The sequence below is a fragment of the Leptinotarsa decemlineata genome, unplaced genomic scaffold (assembly GCF_025532065.1).
Source record: "Leptinotarsa decemlineata unplaced genomic scaffold, Ldec_3_MD MMD2_tig00001719_RagTag_RagTag, whole genome shotgun sequence".
In the NCBI taxonomy this organism is placed as follows: Eukaryota; Metazoa; Arthropoda; class Insecta; order Coleoptera; family Chrysomelidae; genus Leptinotarsa; species Leptinotarsa decemlineata.
Genome location: NW_027412569.1, coordinates 9,333,786 through 9,358,198, shown reverse-complemented (window position 1 = coordinate 9,358,198; position 24,413 = coordinate 9,333,786). Strand labels below are relative to the sequence as shown.

At 35.6% G+C, this 24,413-nt stretch overlaps 1 protein-coding gene across 4 annotated transcripts in view; it reads right to left on the bottom strand.

Annotated features, from left to right (window-relative positions):
* The window catches only part of LOC111513953 (protein Wnt-5b), a 136,947-nt gene that overhangs the window by 2,864 nt on the left and 109,670 nt on the right, over nucleotides 1-24,413 (bottom strand). The window lies entirely within an intron of this gene.

Sequence of the window (24,413 nt, the reverse complement as noted above, 5' to 3'; positions counted from 1 at the left end):
AGGTTGTTTCTTTGCAATTTCGGCCTTAGAACGCTCAAATAACGCTATATAACATTCACTGTTGATGGTAGTTCCCTTCTCGAAACAGTCGAGATGATTTTTGTGGACACTAGTTGCTAATAGTAAATGTTGGAACATGATTTTCTCTCAATTTATTCTGAATCTGTCTTGAATACACGAATAATATCCACTAGTATATCAAACTCTTTGCATACTTATTCTCCAGTATACTTATTATTATCTATCGTGAATCAAAAGTTATTTTATACATTCGTACTTATTATAAAAGTTTTGTCACGGTAATGCGGGGCTCTACTGTGATTGATTTTATTTTCCTAGCTACTCGTGGGAAAATGATATGATAGTTGATTAATTTTTTCTTTCTTTATAAGTCCTGAAGAATATTTTTTGATGGATTGTTTCAATTCCTTTGAAATAATACGAAGTCGTATTTTCAGATTAGGAAAATTTTCAAATATTTTTTGAAACAGTCATCGATAAATCATCAAGATGAATAAACCTCTGAAGAAGCCAGCCACTCGTGCTGACGAAACGTTAGTATACAGTTACAAACTACGACCCCCTTCAAATCCGAATGAAGATAGTAACACTGGGAGTTCAACGTGCTTACATTAAATGAAACATAATGAAGTCTAACCACAACCTCAAGCTGAACAGTTTTGTAATTCTAGATTAGAAAGAGATTGGCTGTACAAACCGTTTCATGTTAATAATACCATTCATTACTACCGTATATGAATGCGACCCGATTCAATCTTTCTGGGCGCGCAATACATTCACATTTTTCATTTCTATCACTCCCTCACCTTATACATTGAACGCACTGCGCCAAATATGGCCGTTCGCAAATAATTTTTCCATCCGGCCTGTACAACATTTTCATTAGCCTAATCTCTCTTTGGAATGACAAACGGTCGTGATAACGTCGAAATAACTAACATTACAAGCAGGTACGCCGATCGTGTACCTTTTGTTTTGATTTAGTGTCCCCATCCCACATTCAATAACTCTTCTTCCTACGCGAATCGAGGCGGCTTCGATTGTCCCATTGATATTCATATGCCGGGTTCGTTGGGCAATGCCTTCGACTGTCACGATTGTATTTTGTCTGTGAATGGTGTGATTGATGCGAAAGATTAATTTTGAAAATTTCGGAATGGGAGGTTTTGGTTGGATTTCCGAATTGTGCTTAGCAGGAAACCAACATAAATGATCGAAAATTTGTTTTGAATTTCAATAAATTGATGGATGTAGCCGTTAACAACGTGGTAGGGAATTTTAATGAAGAAAAGAGAATTGAAACTTTCTGTTTTTTAACACTTTTATTTGTAACTAACGTTACTGCAGTTTCGTCCCATAAGGACATTTTCAAACTTATACATTAAACTTTTCTTCGTTTTGAATTTCACTGTTTGAATTGAAAGGGGTATATTTTTGGCTTTCTTCTTATTTAGTTATTCATTCAACAAAGTGTGAAGAACTACAAAGTATTTTCGAATGCGAATGTCTACATTACAATTTACAATTCTACAAAAAATTTAGCGAAGTGAAATACAAACTACATACAAAAGCACAATATAAAATCTTTTTTGTTTTAATTGTAAATCAGTAAAAATTCTCAACACAAAACCTAGAATTTTGAGACTTTTTGTCACAATTTCTGATACCTACTTGAAGGTTTAAGTTAATTTCGCTATCAAATTTAACTCCCAGATCGCTAATAAATGTTTCTCTTTTAAGATCTATATTATTCAATTTATTTTCAAAGAATTTTGGACTTTCAATTATAGCGAACGTAATGATATGACACTTATTGCTGTTTACCTCTAACAAATTATTTCTACACCTCGTGGAAAAGCTTCGAGATCCTTTTGAACTAATTCAGCATCTTCCCGGCAAGTAATTGCTCGATAAAGTTTGAGATCATCCGCAAACATAAGAAATTCTGAATACTATGTCCGATACAAATAAGTTGAATAGTAGTGGGCCCATATGGGATCCCTGCGGTACCTGAATGGGCGTAGATGATGTATCTCCGTATTTTATAGACACATTTCTACCAGTTAAGAAGCTATTGATTACTTGCAAAATATTCCCGCCTATACCAAGCGCTTGAATTTTAGATTCAAGTATTCCGTGGTGGACTCTGTCAAAGGCTTTGAAAAAGTCAGTATAGACAGAGTCAACCTGTACCCTCCTTTCAATTCTTTCAGTTGAGTAGTTTGTGTAAAGAGCAAGGTTGGTACAAGTGGATTTTCCCTCTGAAAAACCCTGTTGTTGGGGATTGAGTAAAGACTTTCAGTCCCAGGAGATTTTCTTTCTAAGCATAGAATTAAACATCTTAGCCATCTCTGACTGATTGCAAACTGCTCCATAATTCTTAATATTTTTCTTATCTCCTAGTTTATGTATTGGTTTCAGGAAACTATGTTTCCAATAATCATACTATTCAATTCCTGAGCAAACGTAAGCCCAGAAAAAAAATGTTTGTGCACGTAAGAAGTTATACTTTTTTGGCATAACAAGATGAAACTCTTTCCAAAAATTTTATCTTTGTGTTATCCTACCTTTGTAGAAGAAACGACATTAATAATACGAAAGAAGTAGATAAATAAAGTTCATTTAAATATCATAGAATTATTTGTATCTATTATTAATTTTTTAATTCATTTGTACACTCATTACGTAATAAATAATAATGTAAAAATGTATTTTAGTTTATGGTGTGAATAAATAATATAAACCGTCAACTAACCTCAAATTCTACAAATTTAAAACCACTTTTAAAAACTTCACAGTCAATTATCTTTAAATCAATAAATTGTTAGTAAATATCAGTCACCACGATATATTATTAGAAACTTTTTTTTGGAAAGTCCTAAAGTGAGGTATTTAAAAAAAAAATCAAGTCAATTTTGAATGAATATTGAAGCTGCAGACACATTGAGTGAAAAAATGAAGTGTTTAAAGAAAAAGTGAATGAGAAAACTTAGGGTGGCAGCATTACCTCGAGAATGACAGGAAGAGTCTGGCCAAATGCGCTCGACGGAGATGCAACGGCCATATAAATTAAAGAAGAAGAAGAAGCTAACTTCAGGGTGTCGGTTTTTCGGTGTGCGCGAATCGTAGAAATTTACTCTCATCATTTTTCCCTAACGCGCCAAAAGAAGTATAACTTCAAAAAACTCTGTCCATTAAGATTCATTTGCTCAACTCACCACATTATTTATATTTCAAATATTGACTTTTCGAAGGGTCAAAGCTAGTTAATTTTCACAAAGGTCTTTTAAGGAATATTGACAGATGATGGTGATAATCGATTTAACGGTTAAACAGTTTTTCAAGCCGACGTTTGATGAACTAAAACCAATATTTATCGAGTTGACAATATAATTGTTGACTAAGAATAATCCCATTTTTATTTGTGTTAGAATGCGCTCACGAAACGATCAACTAACAAAATTGTTAACGGCTTTCGCGGCCGCGGTTTTTAGTCTCACTATTTTTTGGGTATGAATGCCGTCGATTTTTGTAATTTCTTCCTGGTGTGAGTTGGTAGCTCCCGAGTTATCCCGGATGACTGGATATTACTGGATAATAGCTGATATGAGTGGGGAAAGTATCTAAGGTTTTATTTTGTGAGTGAAAAAGTTTTCGAAACGAGCGTAGCGAGTTGAGCAATTTTACTAACAAAATAAAACTTACTTCTAACACACATATTATACACAGTTTTTTGTACAACTGTCCTCTTTTATAATAAAATATATGAATTTAAAATTTCTATAAAAACACATTGAGGAATTGTGTGTTCCTGACGATATTGAAGAGGCTGTAAAAAGAGCTTCAATTGAATGGTTACCAAAAATATGGAGCCTGCCGGCATGAAGAGCTGTGCCATTTATTAATAGAAGACATTAAATCAATGGATAAATCAATGATTGTTCAAATTACAAATACAAAAACGGAAATAGGTCGTTTTTTCTGCATTGTTGAAAAAACATTGACTATTTTAATAAATACATTGCATTACGCCCTTCTGTTATTAATTATGAACGTTTTTTTTTCTGAAATACTCAGATTATAAATGTAGTGCCAACCCAGTTGGTATAAACATATTTGGGAAAATGCCCTCTACCATTGCTGAGTTTCTGAACCTCCCGGAACCAAAGGAATATACAGGTCACTGTTTCAGGTCTTTTGCTTCTTTGCTAGCAGAATCAGGAGCAAATGTAAAGGATATTAAGGGCCGGTTTATCAATCGCCAGCTAACCTCATTTGACTAATGGTTTTGTCTTAGCTCCTAGTCAAACTGTTTTTCGTTATCATGTTACCATCAACTGGTAGCTGAAGTCTCAGTGACCGTAACAGTCGCTAGAAAGTGATAGTTTTTTATTTAAGCTGACAGTTATGTCACAGAATATCAGTTCCGATATTCTGTGGTTATGTGGTCGCGCATGCGAAATTAGGTTATTTATGTTTTTTATGATAATTTGAGAAATGCTTATTGCAAGTAAAGGGGTAATTACTATAATTGTTTGATTAAATAAGTTTTCCATTTGTTGAATGACGAAGATGAGGATATATTGGAGTTCAAAGAAGACCTTACATTGCTAATGAACGTAATGATGCTTTCAAAGAATTAGATGAGGTAGAGACTTACAGGTCCTGATGTAGAGGAATTAAAATCAAATTCAACTCTTTTCCAGGCCTCTTCTTTCTTCTTCCATGTGATAGCATCAGTTTTTTTTGTTCTCAATGATAATTTATAGGAATTGGCAATTTTTATTAGGAGTGATCTGTCTGTTTCGGTAAAATTGGATGTTCTTTTATTGCTCATTTTCGTTTTTCATATGCCCTCTCAACTCATATAGGTTATTATGTATAACTCATGAAATTTTTGTTAGCAGTTGTCATTTTTGAAAATCAATCCTCCAATAAAAACAAGCCCCTGAAATAGTCACTTATGCCAACCTTAGTTAACTAACAGTTATTAAACATTAGCATCAGTCAGGGTATGATAAACGATTTGAATAGTAACTGCAACATTGACTATCAGCTAAGCTTAGCTTCGAGGTAGCTAACAGGAGCATTTAACTACATATTGATAAACCGGCCCTAAGAAGCACGGAAGATGAAAGTTAAGAACAGTAGCTGAGGGTTAAAGAATAATTCCAACAGCTAGCTCCAGCGTTACAGCATCTTCCTCTTCACTTCAAAAATTAAATGTTAATGCCCATGAAATTGTCAACTCAGATAGTCAAATATATTACGTCAGCTAACTGATGCAACTTCACTTTTCTATCATTCAAAACTGTTTTGTGGTTTTTTTTGTTTTCTGGTGTTACTGTCTTATTTGGACGTCCACGGCGTTCTGCATTATTTATGTCTCTACGACCAAGTTTGAAGTCAGCAAACCATCATTTCATTCTTGTTTCTGATGGATCGAAGTTCTTATAACACTTTTCAAGAAACAGAGTTAAATCAAAACACGAAATTGTTTTTCATCCATTGCTTTGAAAATAACAAAAGTAGTGTCACTCTTAGTACAATAACTCACAAAATTATGAGTAGAATATCATGAGCTTTCTTTGGAAGCTTAGGTTATGCAATAAGACTAGTGCCATCTACGTGACAGGCTCGAGACTGTTCAGCCCTTACCGTAACAAAAGACAATAGAGAGGCATTTTCCATCCTTATATTGAAGGCACCATAACTTTGTTTGTTTACGGGAAATAAGTTGGACTCAAAAACAGTGGCGGTTGGTTTAGTTGATAATCGGAGGGATATTATATATTTATAAAATAAATCATTTCAGGTGAAAATGTAATCTGTTAAAATAGTTCCTACAGAAAATCTGATTTATTATTAATGATTATGGAAATGATGCCAGTTTTTCTACCACCTACTAGATTTTTATTTATGTATGGCTTTATAATAAAGTGCGTGGTTTACTGGGTTGAAATTAAATCATTTCATTTGAACTAATTAATAGCAATGATAAATGTCAATTTCCAAAGTAATGAACTTTGCTTCATAAAATCAGATGAAGAGATTTGTGATTTATTCTCAGATTTGATAAACAACCGGTACGGTTTGTGAGGTCCGATATAAAGAATGTTCGATTAGAATTCATTCATAACAAATGAGCCCGGGAATTTTTAGGAAGAAGAATTCAGTGACATTTGACTTATGACATTGGGAAGCTCTGAATGTTGTTGAAAATGAATGTTCCATATTTTGTTCCTCCTGCTTCTAGCTTGTCTCATTCATCTCTCACCCGGCAAAAATTAATCTGGATATCTCTTAACACACCATCGCCCGACACAAAAGTACCCCCCTCGAACTGTGTCGCTGGGTAATGAGCATTCATCAATTACGTTATTGTACCCGCCTCGCAATTACATGAAGATCTCTTTGCATAGCGGCGCGTTCATTTGTTTTATAAATTGCCATCCAGTCGAATTATTGCTGCGTTCTTTATTAACGGAGCGCAATTATGGTAATTTTGGAAAATTTATGGGACGAGACAAGCTGCGCTAATTTGAATGTTACAAAAGTGCACAATTTGTATTTAAATGTCCTCGTACGGGCGGGATGATGATAAGATGCTCATGAGTTTGGCGATGGCGGTTTGTGTACATAGTCCAGTCAGTTTGTAAGTTTACCTCGGAATTTGAGATACCCAGGTATCAAGTCGTATAAATTTGTATTTTGACATCCTGATAGTTGTCTCAAAATCATGTGGTTACCGAAATTGGATTGATGGTGTTTGAATCGAAAAAAAAAGAGGATTATCATCAAGAAATGGATATCATATTATGTGGTTGTGGTTGATAATAAGATGGGTAGAACGAAATATCCACTAAGGATTATTTAACAAATTCAGGATTCGTCAGCCGAACAAAACCAGAAACACCTGTAGGGCAGACACCTGTCGTTTTCGCTAAATCTACCATCCTAAGTGATTAGAAAAGAATTCAATTTCTTCTTCTTCTTCTTTTCGGAAGATACGGTACTAGCGTTTTGACCTATCAATATTTGCACGTTCCATGCATAAAGGACCAATCTGAACAGAATAGAGTAATGATATGTTTGGTTGTATCAGACACCCCCTAAAACTAAATTGGCTACACTGACGAAAAATGAAACAGTTGACAGTCGAAATATCATCAAACAGCTGACAATTAAAATCAAACAGAAAATACCAAAAGAAAATTTCAACTCGAAGACACTCCTTGTGAAACTTATCCATAACCAAACGGTTCTTTTGTCGGGGTTTTCGCGTTCTTTGTCGCATATCCCTATTTTAATGGCTCGTTAGCGGCGTCTTCAAGGAATATAGAGGGTAGACATATCTCAATAATTTTGTGCGACATGTTTGCATTCTTTGAATTCTTTTACTCTCAGACAATACTTAACGAACTATAGTAGAGTTTAAGGCGTAAGAATTATTTTCTCTTCATGGATAATTGATTAAGGGTGAATAGTGATCAGTCAGTACGTACCATTTTGATCAAGTCAGAAATACATGAATATTTTTAACTCTTCTGAAAGCTGTCATTTGAGAATGACCCGTTACACCACTCTGAATACCGATTTATGAAAATTTTTTCGTCGTTGACAGCTGTAACCAATTGTGCGTGTCTATCTCGAAAACTGCAGCGTCAATCATAACGATCATTTGTAATATCCCGGAGTCATATGAGCCGGCTATAAACGACGAATGTCGGAACATACAAGCAAAACCCGCCTTCTTCGTGTGAGGCCCTCAGAAATAAATGACAAAGACAGTTTATCAATATTGCCGTCCAGGTCCAGCATTTGATCAGTCCATTCATGGAGTTGCTCCGAAGTCAACTGATCGAGCAAAAATTCGTTCGAATATACACCTCTGAGAGTATGATTTTCCTTTCTGAGTAGTTTGGTTATTCAAATGAGAATGGTTGGAATAGGGTCGAATTGCATAACAGAATGGTATTGTCAACGTTTCGACTTTTATTAATGTTATCATCAGAGATACAAAACATAAATTCTTCATTCCAGGAATTGATGAGCGTTTGATACAACATTATACAATACTTTGAAGTTTGGATGCTTGGTGTCCTTCTATCTATGGCCAGACCTATGAGTTGCTAAGCTTGAGTAAGAAAAAATACTCATTTTACTTATCTTCTCTATCAACATTTTGTTAGTGTTGGTGAATTTCTAATACCACCATATATAGTCTCTCTGATGATTTTCGTTGGCTTGAATACCCAACCTTAATTGTGATTTTTCCAGAGTTTTCCTGATATGTTTCATGTTACTTTTATGCCTATATATTTTTTGCATTAAGACAGTGATTTTAGTTCACGTTGAAGAGGAGCTATATGGTAAAACCTTTGAACTATTGAAGCTGATTCTTGCTTTTTGCTTCAACATAATATCAGTTCTTACCTAAGTTTTTGGTATGAAATCTTTCGTGTGATCATTTGATATATTTTCAGATTCACCTTTCTAGGAAGTAGAAAAATAAAAATAGAAACACTGTCTCTGTAGAATGAAAGCCATATTTATACCTGGAGAAACATCAACTTCATGTACTTTGAAATTACACAATATCACAGACTTACCAGTAATATAAATTCAGACGTCCATGAATCTGCGAAGATTGAAAATTTCAACCCTGCAATTCTTGCAAGTAAAAAATTATTTTTTTCCATGTAAATTTTTTGTAATCTTGAAGAAAAGGATACCAGGAACATATTTACAAATATTTCATTCAAAGAGATACTTTAGTTTCTCAAAAAGAAAAAAAATCTGTTTAAAAATCTGTTTTTCCGTTAACCAGCTGTCGCACCCCTACGAACGACAACCCTCAGAAGTCGAAACTTGTGCGAGCCAAGATTAACGAGGTCTTACCTTTAAACGTGTGATTCCTAACACGGGTTGTCGGTAGCAAGTGAAGATCGATCGTTCAGACTAGGGCTTGAACCACCGACCAGCACGGCAGTCAATTCGAGTGAGTGAACAAAGCACCCACACCGAACCGCTTGGCTACCGACTGACAGAAGCTAATATATAACGCAGATCTCGTGAATACAACATTTATCTGAAGAAGTCTTGAATCTGATTGGTCACTTCATAAATTTAGACGAATTACTAGGCGATGAAATGAAAAAAAAAGAAACAATAGGAAAACATCAATCTACAAAACCACAGAGAATAGTAAATAAATCATTGGCCTAAGTGCATTCAATTCACAAAAAGTAGAATTGATAGATGTCACAATCCGTCACTAGATAATCTAAAAGAAACAACAGATATTCCTCTTCATAATTTTTAATTTTATTGGTTCACGTTTTTCTGGATCCTGTCCCATTATTCTGTTTTATAATTCCTTTTACTGTTCTCTATCTCTCATAAAACTCATTGCTCATTACATAGAGCATTCTCTGTCATTTCTCTAATAGTTTCTCTGTTATATTACATTATTTCGAATCATCTTCCAAAATGAATGCAAATATCGATTTTTCAAACGAAGATCTTATGAAATTATTTATTATACACATGAACAAAGTGATCAAATCATTGTCAGAACGTGTAAAAAATTCAACTAAATGTATCCTGAATTAACACCAATGAACGAGAGGAAGTTTGTAAGGTTACAAAATAATTTCCTTAACTATGGCTCAAAGTTTCCAGGGAACAACTATACCAAAAATCAATCATTTCTAGGTAAAAAGTAAGTAAGTGGGCTAAAACATGTAAAAGTACAGACACTAACAGAATAAGATGATTCAAAATAACAAAATTGTAAACAAAATATCACATTTTCACAATAAATGCTGAAAATGTTGTCCATTACATTCTAAACACTTTGAAATGTTTTTTTGTACGCGACTTGTGGTTGCTTTTTCAATTTCCTGGGGATCCAGATCTTCAATACTCCGCACTATTCGCCGTCGCAATTCTTCTTTGGTGGGCACTGGAGTACTGTATACCCTTCCTTTTAAAACACCCCATAAAAACAGTCAAGTGGCGTTAGATCGGGTGATCTCGGTGGCCAATCCCACGGCTCTAAACGCTTAAACCAACGATCGTCGAAGAGTTCGTCAAGCTTCCTGGAAACTTCCTGAGTGGTATGAGCTGGCCCGTCCAGTTGAAACCACGAATTCCTATATTCCCCTAAAGGCAAATTTTCAAGAAAATCGGTTACAGTCGTCCTTAATATTTGGAGATATCTCTCTGCATTCAGTGTGTCTTCATAAATAAAAAAGCTAATTTTATTGTTCTTCAGAATACAGAAAACATTCAGGTCAAATTTTTCTTGAAACCCCATTTCTTTTGTGACATGAGGATTGTGATCAGCCCAAAAATGTTTATTCCTTCTATTGAAAATACCATCCCTCGTAAATTTTGATTCGTCGCTCTAAATTATTTTTGACAAAAATTCCCGATCTTCCTGTGTATGAATCGAAAGAGATTCACAAAAATGCATTCTACGTTCGAAGTCTTCTGCTTTTAGAGCTTGAACTTTGGTAAATTTATATGGATGCATTTTGGATTTTTCAAAATTTGTTGTACTGAAGCATGTGATACACCTAAATCTTTTTCTGCACTGCGAACGGAAGCTTCTGGATATGCATAAAAATATGCCAAAACGTTAACAGTATTGTCTTCATTTGAAGTAACAGGTTTTGGTGATGTTGAAGGCGCTTTTAACATGGACCAATATTTAAGGAAATTGTTTTGTAATCTCACAAACTTCCTCTCGTTCATTGATGTTAATTCAGGATACATTTGGTTGAATTTTCAACAAGTTCTGGCAATGATTTGATCACAAATTCCGTGTATAATAAATAATTTCATAAGAACTTCGTTTGAATAATCAATATTTGCATTCATTTTTGGAGATTTTTTGAAACACCGTCAATAACCGTTTATCAATTACTTATAAAAGTCACCAAACTGTCATAAGCTTGATATTTCCACGGCTACCTAGAAATCAAATTCTTTAAAAATTATTTTTTGTACAACTGTTATTGAAAATCTCTTTGATAGAAACACTTCAATCAGAACACCTACCAAAAAATCATTTAGAAAAGTTCACACATGCAGTTCGTGCTATTGGTAATATTAAATCCCTGTGAAGTTACTGACGATGACGAAGTAGTATTCAGTCCAACTGTAGAAAGTCCTTCATGACTAACCAATAATCCTCCCTAAAATAACGTGAGTTGGCGTATGTAGTTGTAACATATGCCTTGTAATCCAAAGATCGTGTGTTCAAATCCCCCTATAATTTTTTTTTATTATCAGCAGTAACGTTATACAAAAAAAATTGTATGATACATTTGTTAAAAGTGATTTTATTTTGCTCGTGAGTTTGCTCCACTTGCTGACGCTCGTTTTGCAATAATCCCCACTCACAAAATAAAATGCCACTTTCAACACTTGTAGGTAAAACATGAATAACTATTTTTCCACAAAAACGGCTTTATTAAGAAAACTTGACGATTTAGGTATAGGGACATGTTTATCATCTTGAATCATTTTTCATCATCTTCCAATTTATCGAGTAATATACAGGGGGTTTCATTTGAAAAAATGACCTTTCGACTACTTTTATGCACAATGGAAATAATAGTAATTTTAGCTCGCCCTGTATGATATGGAGTCTATTTCTTGGTGTTATTTGAATATTTCGAGTTTGTCTAAACTATCATCAAAATATCAACTTTTCATGAATTGAGAGTACTGATGTACTTAATTTCAATTAAGGCTATGTTTTGGACCATATTTAGCACAATTCATTTTTTATCTCGAAAACAGATAGAGATAGGTATAGGACGTTATCAACAAATGAGTATTGAAATACTAGAGCGATTCTAAAAATGTATTAATATACGGGGTGTTCTATTTAAAAAAAAAAGTTGCTAGGACTTTTTGATGGAAGTGGCAATGCCGCAATGCTGAAAACATTTTAGATCGATAGACCAGGTAAGGAAATATGAAAGGTGAAATTTTCAGAAAAATCATGTTTTGCGTTTTCCAGAAACGTCTAACCTACCATCGACCGTGAGTCACGCTGTATATTTTTTCAATACCTAACTGTTTTTTTTTATTGACGTTACATCTAACATTATTGAAATTTCAAATGAACATTAATCCTGGTTATCCTGAGTGTATATTCGAACGCATTCAACGAAGACACTCTAATCGCACTCGTCGTACATTTAAAGGATTGTTTCAGAGATATAGAATTAGAGACATTAGAGCTTCGTCTTCTGACAATGTAATTTGTTCAGATTTCCTGTCATCGTTTCTTTGCATATCATACTCGGTACAAATTACTGTTTTCAGGAAATCATTATTATCAGCCACAGTAAATTGTGGCTCAGAGGCAATTCTTCGGTAATTTAGTGCCCGTCACTGGAATTTCCTCGGCGCTAATGAGCAATGGTTAATTTTTACTGTTTGCTTTGCTTCGTTTCGTTTCAGATGATCTGTTTTGAAATGGATAGAAAGATTTTTTTTTGAAATGGTTCATAAAAGTTCAAAAATTATCTCATCAACGACAACCCTCAAAAGTCGAAACTTGTGCGAACTGAGGACTGACGAGGTCTAAACTTTTAACGTGCAATTCCTAGCACAGTTTTCTTTTAAGACGACCAAGGAATTGACTTTTTTTTCGGAATTTTAAGGAGGATTTGATATAATTTTTGAAAGTCATCGAAATTGAAAATAAAACGAGTTTCAACTGAATTCTAAGCAAAAATACTTTTAAATTCGATGTTTTATTCTTGAAACGGTACTGGCCTAGTGGTGGGTAGATCTCAACCACTCGTATATAGAAAGATTTTATAGCCATCAGTCAGAACTGTTAGGCGTAAAATGTCGAATTTTACGGCGCCATTGAAGAGAGGAAAGTGCAATCACCGCTGAAGGAGATATTTGTTTATAATAAACAAAAATGTTTATTATCTTTAAGCCACTCTCACTGACTGACTTCAATAAAAAACAGGCAATAAAAACCATTTGAAGGAGCCATAAGTGCATCGTGACTCGAAGCTTCGTAGTAGCATTTACAGGCAATTTATAAATAAATTGATAGGAAGAATTTCATACAAAAATTTGAAGTTTTTGAATTGTTTTCTAATAGTAGTTGATCAAAAACTTGATGTACTTGTAGGGTTTTTCCTACAACTACCTAGTTTAGATACATTTTATTTCTTTATTGATTCTGAATTAGGAAATTAACTTTTCATAACTCTATTATCGAACAGTCGTTCAAAATATCCATCTGCTTGGTGGGTCTTTATGTTAAAAAAAATCTGTTTTAAAATCTGTTTTTTCGTTAATCAGTTCTCGCCCCCATACGAACGACAACTCTCAGAAGTTGAGAAACTTGTGCGAGCTTAGGACTAACGAGGTCTTACTTTTTTACGTGTGATTGCTAACACAGTTGATTATTTTATTTTAATTTTTGCTTAGCATTTTTGTATTTTTTCATCGCATATCATTGAAATGCCCTCTTCTCTCGAAAAGAAAGTTTATTGCCAAAAAAACAGATGGATATTTAGAACGAAGCCATTTGGGACATTATATGATTACTCTTGTGATATTCTACTTCAGACAATCGATGACTATGGGTTCCAATTGCCTATTTTCCTTTCTCTATCAAGTTCTGCAGGTTAACAACTTTTTCTTTCAATTTTGCAATCTGAAAAGATCATTTCAGTCAAACAAAATGAAGACAGAATAATGCTGCACTGCTCTAGTGTAAACCCGCAAATATTTATTTATTTATTCATTTACGGGCAAGTCCATTTAAAGTATAAATAAAATGTTATATTATAATTAAAATAAAATCAGATAAGGTACAGAATTACAAATTGCAACTAAAAATAGCCTATAAGGGGTCAATTTTAGAGTGTAAAACGACAAAAAAAACAATGAGCGACAATGAAACATATATCTATACTACCTTAAACTATACACTAAAACATTAAAGCACAGTATTCCGTGATTGAGTTTTAAAATGATGCAAGGAAATGTTAAACATCTCAAGATCAACGTTACTATTGGCTAATCGTAAGATTCTTGAATGTGTTGTTCAAACGATAAAATGGTACATAAAATGTTTGTTGCTGTCGAGTTGAGCGGTTTTGAATATGTAGATACATTTTTTCTAAATGCATTTCTAGCATTTTCATGGCTTTATGGACAGCCGTGGGTATACTCACGGTTCAAGGTGGGATCAAGAACAACCCCAAGGTCTTTTATTTGATTAACAGACTCCAAGACACGACCATTTAAAGTGTAATCAAAAGTGGTAGAAGGTACATGGGATCGATGAAAGCGCATGACATGAAACTTTGTGGCATTCAAGTTCATGCCATTTAGGGACCACCAGTTTGATAGATTGTCAAGGTTAGACTGAAGCAGACTGAATGAGGTTTTAATAATCAGGAAAAGTTTTAAATCATCTGCAATTCCGGCGTGCCGGAAGCAATGAATAATGTCGTTGATGAATGAACTGAATAATAAGGTATCGAGGTGTGACCCCTGAGGAACACCAGAAGTTACTTCGATGAACGTGGAGTAGTGATAATTTGCTTTAACCATTTGAGTCCTATTCGTAAGATAACTACTAATCCATTTCAGTAGTACCCCATCTATACTATATCTGTGTCGTGACTCAAGTAACTGGTTTTTCCCAACAGGTTAAGAGCACATGAACATCATTCACAATGATGGATATAGAAATCGATTTTGGCTAGAAGGAAACAATTCATTTACAAAAGCGAAGAAGGATGAGAAGAGTTGCAGAAAAATAAAACCTCTTCGAAATCTGATTTGATAAAAACCAAACTACTAAAATTTGTCAGCATTCGGTGATAATGGTAATCCAGAACTGATGAGTCTGGGGATGTATGAAGATGTCTGTTCCAGAAGATCAATTCAGGACTCATCTCATGTTTGATCACCAAGAAAGTAAATATTTCGAATACAATTCGAAACATCCATCTCTCCAAACTGTACAGAGTAGTGTCTGGTAAACGCATCTTACAGATACTTCTCATTTCTTGAGTAGAGCAAGGCCTCAATGGGAATTTGCGTATCTAGCTCTCTTGGACATCATCACACCTATTTGGACTTCTGTTCAAATTTGCCTACTCATCTATTCATTCAATATTCTCCACCACAATATTTTGTCATATCAATCAATCCTCTGAGGAAACGTTTAGTCATCCAGACTGAAATGTGCAGTTCTGGAAACGTATCGATAAACTATCTTTTGGAATATCATCTGTGACAGTCATAATGACATACTGAAGAGATTCCAGTTGACTATTCGATTATGAGTCTCTTGGATGTTCAGCGTACCTTCCTTAATGATCGTAGCAACCTTCTCCTATGCGGAAATCTAGTAAGCACCACCCGACGACATATTAGATTCAGCCATTCAGGAATTTTTGCCTCTGGTTCGGCTGGCTCATTGGGTACTCTTGCTGACCTGATCAGAAAGAGATCATTCTTGATTCACATACTGCTTCTAGTGCTCAAGAATTTATTGTAAGGCAGATTAAGAAGTTATCTTGCTTTTTGAGGAGGTGATAAGTTTTCTTCCGGTAGCTTCTCCTAGCCTTCTAGATTTGTTAGCAGGATCTAGAGCTGAAGAGCAGATGGAATCTTCTCTGTAGACTTATTTGGTTACTCCATTCCGATTGGGTGCTCTTTCTGATCTGTTCAGAGAGGAGATATTTTTCTTCACTTGATTCAGATACTGCATCTACTGCTCAAGAAATTAATGTGAGGCAGATTGAGAAGTTATCTTGCTTTTTGAGGAGGTGATAAGTTTTCTTCTGGTCGCTTCTCCTAGTCTTCTAGGTTTGTTAACAGGATCTAGAGCTGAAGAGCAGATGGAATCTTCTCTGTAGACTTATTTGGTTACTCCATTCCGATTGGGTGCTCTTTCTGATCTGTTCAGAGAGGAGATATTTTTCTTCTCTTGATTCAGATACTGCATCTACTGCTCAAGAAATTAATGTGAGGCAGATTGAGAAGTTATCTTGCTTTTTGAGGAGGTGATAAGTTTTCTTCTGGTCGCTTCTCCTAGTCTTCTAGGTTTGTTAACAGGATCTAGAGTTAAAGAGCAGTTGCGGTCTTCTCTGTAGACTCTAGGACTCTTTGTTTACTCCGTTTCCTGTGAAAATTTCTACAAGGAATACGATTATTGGAATGGGTGGTATGAACTTTAAAAGAAAGAAGTTCTTTTTCTATTCTTCCTGAACCTTCTTGGAGTCAAATAATATAGATTGAAACAATGTTACATTTAAATTTCGCAGACCAAAACGACACACTTAGGTCAGTTACCTTAGATTTAACGACCGCCGAGTGTCATAGACTTCAAAGAAATCGCATTGCACGTCATTAGCATTGAATGCTTTCTGGGATTATTAGAATATAAATCAATTTGTCCCCACCCCGTTTTTCTCGCTCCAACAGCTGATTAAGAGGCGTGCGTACTACATACATTTACATAATTTGTGTTTGTTTGCATGATTATGAACGTTTAATTTGAGAGTTGTCTAGATCGAGTGGAATTGCAGCCTTCAAGGAATATTAAGCACTGCGTTTAAATCACAGTCAGGTTTTGCATAAACGCTTAGTATTCATTTATTGGACGGGAAATAATCCAGTTCCACATGGCGCAGGATTCTTCTCAATTTTAACTCTTTGAATTTTGATAAAGTTGGCCAAAGATACATTCACAATTGGTATGAGAAAAAAATCTCCGATTGTGTGTTGGCATTCATGGAAAAAGAAAAATATTTGCTAATTGGACATATCAATACTGTTGAGAGAATATAGATATTGGTATTCCTCAGGGGCCAATCTTGAGGCCTTCAATTTTTTCCATATACAGTGCGGTCCATATGTATGGAATAAATTCATTTTTAGCGTTATTATGTGCTATGTGAAAAAAACCTGAAATAGGTCGATTTTTATTCTTAAATTGACAATTTACAGTATGAAAATATTATCCCCCTCCAACACCCCTTCTGAATTATAAGCACCCCCTCGAAAATTTCAAATAGCAAAGGGGGTCGGGTGGCACCTTGTTGGAAAGGGATTTTAGTCCTCTGTTCAGCAATATGAAGTTTTTTGAATTTGGTGCAATCATAACTAAAAAGATTAATTTTTACAATTGAATTAAATGTTCAAAATGACCACCATTATTCACTTCTTGACAATAACCTGATCTATTAAACAGACAATCCCTGTAACACGCTCCTTACTAACCTTGAATCCTGGAAAAAATCTTTGAAGATACTAAAATATTAGACAAAAAGCCAAATGAACAATTGATATGAATCTAGTAGGCTGCTGTCATTTAGGTATTTAAAGTTACTAAAAGACGTCAATATAATATTTGTGGGCGTATTAAATTCAATTATGGCTCATTTGTCCGAGACTCAAAGAATAGATGTTTTAATTATGATTGGTTGTGGTAATAAAACAAGAACTCAAAAGGAGGTTTGTGAAATTTTTAATAATAAAAACCTTGGTCAACACGTGACGCAGTCTACAGTTAGTAAAATTGAAGAAAAAATTCGTGGAACTGAACATGTAAAAAATATTGGAAAACCAGGTAGAAATGTTCAATTTACTGATGAAAAAAGTTAGATGTACTTCTAGAGATTGAGGAAAATCCGCATAAGACAACTCGAGAACTTGCCGCCGACAATGATGTAAGTAAATCATCTATTTTGAGAGTTTTGCATAAAGAAAAATACCACCCTCACAAAGTTCAGTTGGTTCAGATGTTAAATGAAGATGATCCCGATTTTCAAGAAAGGCAATGTGAATCTTCCTCAAAACCTTCTCCATTATCCCGACAGTTGTTATAATTGTGAAAACAATAGTCGAAAAAATCATTATCCAACTTTGAGAAATTCAACCTACTTCATAGTTATACATTTGGGTTCAGGAAGAATCGTTCCACAGTTCAAGCCACTGCCAAATTAATTTATGAAATAGTCGAGGGTCTTGAACAGGGTAAGCACACGGCAGTAACCATGTGAAACCTGAGCAAGGCCTTCAACTGTGTATCACACAGTATCCTTCTTGACAAACTCGAATATTATGGCATCAAGAGCGTAGCAAATGAAATTTTCAAATCCTACCTCTCTAACAGATCACAATCAGTCTTTTTAAAAGAAGCTTCTTCAATATGCTCAAAAGTAAAACATGGTGTACCACAGGGATCGGTATTAGGTCCACTTTTGTTCATTATATACATCAACGAACCCACTGAACTGTGTACTATCCGCAGTACTAGTACTGTGTACTAGCTTTGGCCATCGTTTGGTATAGCCAGAAGTTCTTGCTCTATACTCTATAACATTTCCGAAGTAGCGCTACTACAACTTCGTTATAAAACACAATCACCATTCGTAATTGGGGCTTGTTGGTAAAGGCAACCAAAATTTTCTAGCTTGGGTTGACAGCGAGGGGATTACTGCAGTCTCACTTTGTATTGAGGTTGATGCCGTTTTGCATGAGTTCTACGAAAACCTCGCTGATTTCTTAGTACACTGTTGGGTCGTATATGTTTCGCCTGCCTGATCTATGCTAGATTCACTTGAGGTATGGTCGATAAATGTGGATGTTCAAGCTGATTGGCAAAAACGTTCTTAAACGCTTCTGGAAAGTGTTTTTCCATTGAGCAACAGAACAGAGTTGGTAATCAACCGCTACTGCTCAGAAGACAATTAGTGTTCGATAATAGAGATTAATAGTATAATAAAGCTTGGGTACAACTTTGATATCACAGTGACAATACTTGATGCTTATTTTATGCACACTGCGACCCTCAAACATAATTGATAGTCAATGAAAGATATTTAATTGAAGAATATCCGCCGACATAAATGCCTCCAGTGAGTGGCATTATTTATGGGGAAATAACCGTGCTTGGCTCGTAGGAGAGGCATAACCCGCGACCTGTCCACATTCAGCTGTCTAAATCTACACGGGAGAACAAGTGATCGTGAATGTTCAATTGCGTTTGGTTTGTTTTTTCGCGGCAGAGGTAAATTGCGCCTAATAAGGAAGTGAGCGTGACTATAAACGAAGCTGGGTATTTCCTCAGGCAAACTTTCGATGCTCTACCAAACAAAAGAACCAGAGACTGTGGTGTTTCATCGTAGGGCAAGAGTTAACTGTTCACGATTACAATAATGATTTTTTGTGGGTCTGATGTACTCGGACAAATAACTATAGACCAGTGGCTTTGCTATCAGTAACATAAAAATTATGGTTGTCTTCAACATCTTGAGCGATCATCAATATGGCTTTCGGAAACAGAGATCAACAGACGACCTTTGTAATAACGCAATCGAGAAACATGGAGAGTCAAGAGCTGTTGCGCTTGATATTTCTAAGGCTCCTGACCATGTGTGGCATGAGGGTCTGCCACACATGGTCGATGGTATGGCTTGTCAGATCATTCTTGTGTATGGCTCTCCAGCTTCCTGAAAGATCGTTTTCTGCAAGTGGCCACCAATGGATATCTCTCAAATACGTTTACCATCATCGCTAGTGTTTCCCAGAGAGCCATATTGTCTTCAACCCTCTAATGTGTGTTATGCAGACGATACCAATTTACTAATTTTTGAAAAAAGCATAGACATGCTACTAAGTAAAACTGAGAGGATTTATGAAGATATCATTCGTTGGTCTGAAAAGAATTTTCTGTTACTAAATCATAACAAAACAGTCACAGTATTTTTTGGGCGCTCCAACCAAAGATCACTTGTATTATTCAAAAATACAGAAATACAAATAACTTGTAGGGATATGGTGAAATTTTGGGAGTAATTTTCGTCAAACATATGCAATGGCAAGTCATATACAACTATTGTTTAATAAACTGAGAAGTAGTTGCTACAGCATAAAGTATATGAAAGACCACTGCAGCAAAAATATCTCGCTTATGCTGTTCTTTGCACAATTTTACTCCCACATGAAGTATGCTATACTGAATTGGGGAAACAGTGCCAGTTTGAATTGGATTTTCATTCTTCAAAAATACGCAATTCGAATTATGGAAAGTATTAATATGAGAACCAGTTGTCGTCAATACTTTATATCTCTTGGTGTATTAACAGTTTACAGTTTATATATACTGGAAGCTTGCGCTTATATGTGAATATGAATGTTGTATTTTTATTATATTATTAGTTTTCTTTAAGTGATTTTAACTTTGATTGTAATTTTCACAGTCACACACAAACTGGAAACAGTTTATGTGACTTCTTAGTTTATTAACTTAACTTGTTTTTACTATGTCTATATTCTATATTTTATATTGTACCTGAAGTTAATAAATAATAATAAATAATAATAATAATATCTATGAGAATAAAAATAAGTTTGCAATAGATAACAATCATTGCTATATAACACCCATCATAGAAATCTCTTGCAGCCTGATTTTCATCGCACATCTCTGTATCAAAAAAATGTTTATTGTATTGGTTGTAAGGTCTATAATATTGTTGATGAGCATATAAAATCATCCCCCAATGTTCATATTTTTAAATCAAGACTGAAAAAGATCCTACTTCGTAAGTGTTGTTATTCCATAAACGATTTATTTTTATGATGATAGTTTTTTATTTTTAAACTATATATTTAATGTAACGATGTAAGTGAAATTTGACGTTTTTAAATATGTATGTAACCTTTAGGCATTCAAATGATAAAATAAAGGAATATTATTACTACTATTATTTTTGTCCACCGTAGTGTGCGCTGGTCAGGCCCTATCCCCCGAAGCCCCGATACATTCGGGAGGGCGCGCCAGCATTATCAACCAATGACCACTCCCCACACCGTGGGGTAAGTGATCATTGGGTACGAGAATCATGTGCCCTGCGCAAGCACAGTGAGCCAATAATGAAAACTGTGCGGCTAAGATATCTGCCTTAGTGCGGCAAGCCGGTATGGTTTTAGGATTCGAGAGTACAGAGGACATCATTTCACCAAGGACTCCAATAATCAGAACAACTATCTTGACAGAGTGATCTGGATAGAGTCTGCGGAGTTCGAAGAGAAAACCTCGATATTTTATCCGTTTTTCCTCCTCTTTTCTGACGATATTCGTCTCGCCAGGAGCTGAAAACTCCACGACAAATAGCGTTTTGCTCTGGTGGTCGAGAAGGACTACATAAGGCAGGTTTGCTAGACAATAACTGTTATTTCAATTTGAAGTTTAAAATTAGCGCCTAAAAGCTCGCCACTGTCATGTTCGTCTTTGTTCGTCGAAAGTAAACATCAAAGGCTCATTGAACTCAACTATATTGTAAGATAATCATGAATTGGGAAGTTGTGTTGATATCCTTGATATCCTTAAGATTTCCTGAAGATCATTGGGTTTTCCTGTAGACAGTAAAATGACTGCTGATGACTTCTGATAACCTAACATTTTGAGGTATCACTGGGATTTTGAACTTTCAATATCGAAAGTTAGGAGTCGTTTCTTTGAAACCTTCCATTGCAAATAATTTTCTCACATGAGAGCTGTCCCTTGACACTTGTTTCGCTAACCAATTATCTTCATCAGGAGGTGACAGTCAGCATCATCTTTTGATGATGTTAACTTGGTTTGTGGAATACTCATCGAGAGACAATAGATAACGACTCCTGAGAAACTTCAACACAGTTTCTGTTTCACATTTCTGGGACCTGCAACTCAGATACGTCTAAAATCCTTATACCAAGCTCCGTATCTTTTTTTCACCTGTCCCATCAAGAGCAATTCACCATTGCCCGACCCTTCCATGAGGTGTCTTGTATTCGGAAACTCACCTGTCACTCGTCATTTTATTGCTGTCTCATTGCGCTATAAAATCAACAATAAAAAACGTTACTTTAAGCTCTGTGAGGTGGAACGGCGTAAATGGACGTGGTGCATTCCACAGGTGGGCTCTATAATTACCGCCTTACTTAAAATCAGGTGTAAAGTGCACTTTTTTTTCCGAAAAACGAAACTTTGGGGCCCGAAGAGGATAATTTAAATTTTTTGCATTAGAATAGTTTCGGCACACACATTATTGAAAAACTTAATCATCAAATTACTCAAACTATTATATGCTAGGGGGCCAGCTGGGAATAATTCCTGTCCGATAATGGCGACTTGAGTTCAAATCAAAGAGCTGCATTTTATATTCATTTCGAAAAACAACTTTAAACATATTTTTCATACAGTCGACAATCGCTAAGAGGAAGGATTCTCAAACAATATAGTTCGAGGTGTAATGAGTTCAACCCCGAAACGAAAGCAGCTATAGTTTGCCGTATACTTTTGTCGTAAACTTAGTTCTTGGTGGAATCAATGGGGCTAAGTCAATCGAACACTGCCCACGAAAATATTTACGAGAAGGGTAACTCTTTCCTGAAGAGAATCTAACAACATCAGAGGCGAAGACCCATAAATGTGAGCAATATGCCAGAGAAGGTATTTTTTTGAGTACCTATCAAAAGTTATTGAGTTACAAGTACTAGACCAAACAAATCCAGCTTCTTAATGAAGCCAATTACTGCAAATGTGTTCCTGTACATGCTCTGCTATCGGGGCTTGCATTGTCTCGTGAAGGTTATACTCCTTCGAGGTTTCAGGCTGTGGTACATTTTCCTCAATGTAGTGGAAAGTTCCTAGGTTTGTTCAAAAGATGGATAACCGCGGAGCTTCCTCTCTTGGTCTTTTGATCAACCTCCATTTCTTCTGTGAACTTAGCTCAAAAGCTGGAGAATTATGAAGAAAATCACTACATTCGACGAGTTATCTTTCAGGTCAGCTGGCAAGATTGAGACTGCCAAATGCTGCAAACGTGTACCATTCTCGTTCAAGGTTTTAGGCTGTGGTACATTTACCTCAATGTAGTGGAAACCTTCTAGGTTTGTTCAAGAGATGGAGAATTGGAAATCTTCCTTTCTTGGTATGATGTTACATGGAAAACAGTTTGGGTGGTATGACCAACCTCAATCTTCTCTGTGAACTCAGGTCAGAAGCTGGAGAATCAGGAAGCAAATTACTTCATTTGATGAGTCATCTTTTAGGTCAGCTGGCAAGAACAAAACTCTTCCAGATGCTGCAAATATGTTCCTGTACATACCTGCATTTCCTCGTGAAGAATGATTTCTCTGCCAGATGCTGCAAATGTGTTCATTGCTTGCATTTCCCCGTGAATAATGATCTCCTTCGAGGTTGAAAGCCGCGTTTTTTCCTCGATGTAGTGGAGACCTTCTAGGTTCGCTCAAGAGTTGGAAAACTTTAAGATCTCATTTCTCATCCGATGTTATGAGGGGGCAGTTTGGGTGGTTTCATCTACTCCATCTACTTTGTAAACTCAGCTCAAAAGCTGGAGAACTAGCTTTCCCCTGCTGCAAGTTGAAGACTGAGGTATATACAATTTTTTAGTTCCAAACAGTATTGCAAGTTTCCCAGAAGGGGACTCAGATATGCCAGTAACATGATCATGTCATTTATACAACAAATTGACCGACATAGCTAGTGGAATCTTGCCCTGACTTTATGATTGCCATCAGGGCTTGAATTTTCTGGTGGAGGAAAAAATCTCCTTCAAGGTTTCAGACCGCGGTAAATTTTTCTCAATCTAGACAGAACTTCTGAGGTTTGGGTCATCTTTGTGAACTCAGTTCGGAAGCTGGAGAATCAAAAAGGTGATCTTTCATGCTTTGCTATCGGAATTAGCATTTCCTCACGATCTCCATCAAGGTTTCAGGCCGTGGTACATTTTTCTCGATGTAGTGGGGACCTTCTAGGTTCGCTCAAGGGTTGGAGCACTGGGAAGCTCCTGGTCCTCATTCGATGTTACGGGGGGACAGTTTGTGTCACTTGATCCAGTTCATCTTCTCTGTAAACTCAGCTCAATAGCTGGAGAACTAACTTTCTCCTCGCTGCAGGTTGAAGACTGTATACAACTTTTTAGTTCTAAACTGTGTGGCAAGTTTTCTAGAAGCTAACTAAGATATTCCAATAACGTGGTCATGCCAAGATACATTTGTATTCAGCAAATTGACCAACATAGCTAGTGGAATATTGCGCCGACTTCATGATGAAGTTTGGATTTTTGTAGCTTTTGAACGAACGCTAGATAAAACCATCGACAAAAGACACAGAACACACATATTCTACCATAATTCAAGAACAGTGGACAGAGAAGTTACGAAAACAAACGAACTTCCATCAGTTTGCGTATGTCAGTACGGTAGATAACTACGGCCATTGATATTGCCTCCGCAGTTGCAGAAAAAACGTCAGGGCGAAAAATAATAAATAATCTATGAAATTTTTATAGTATCGATATTTTTCT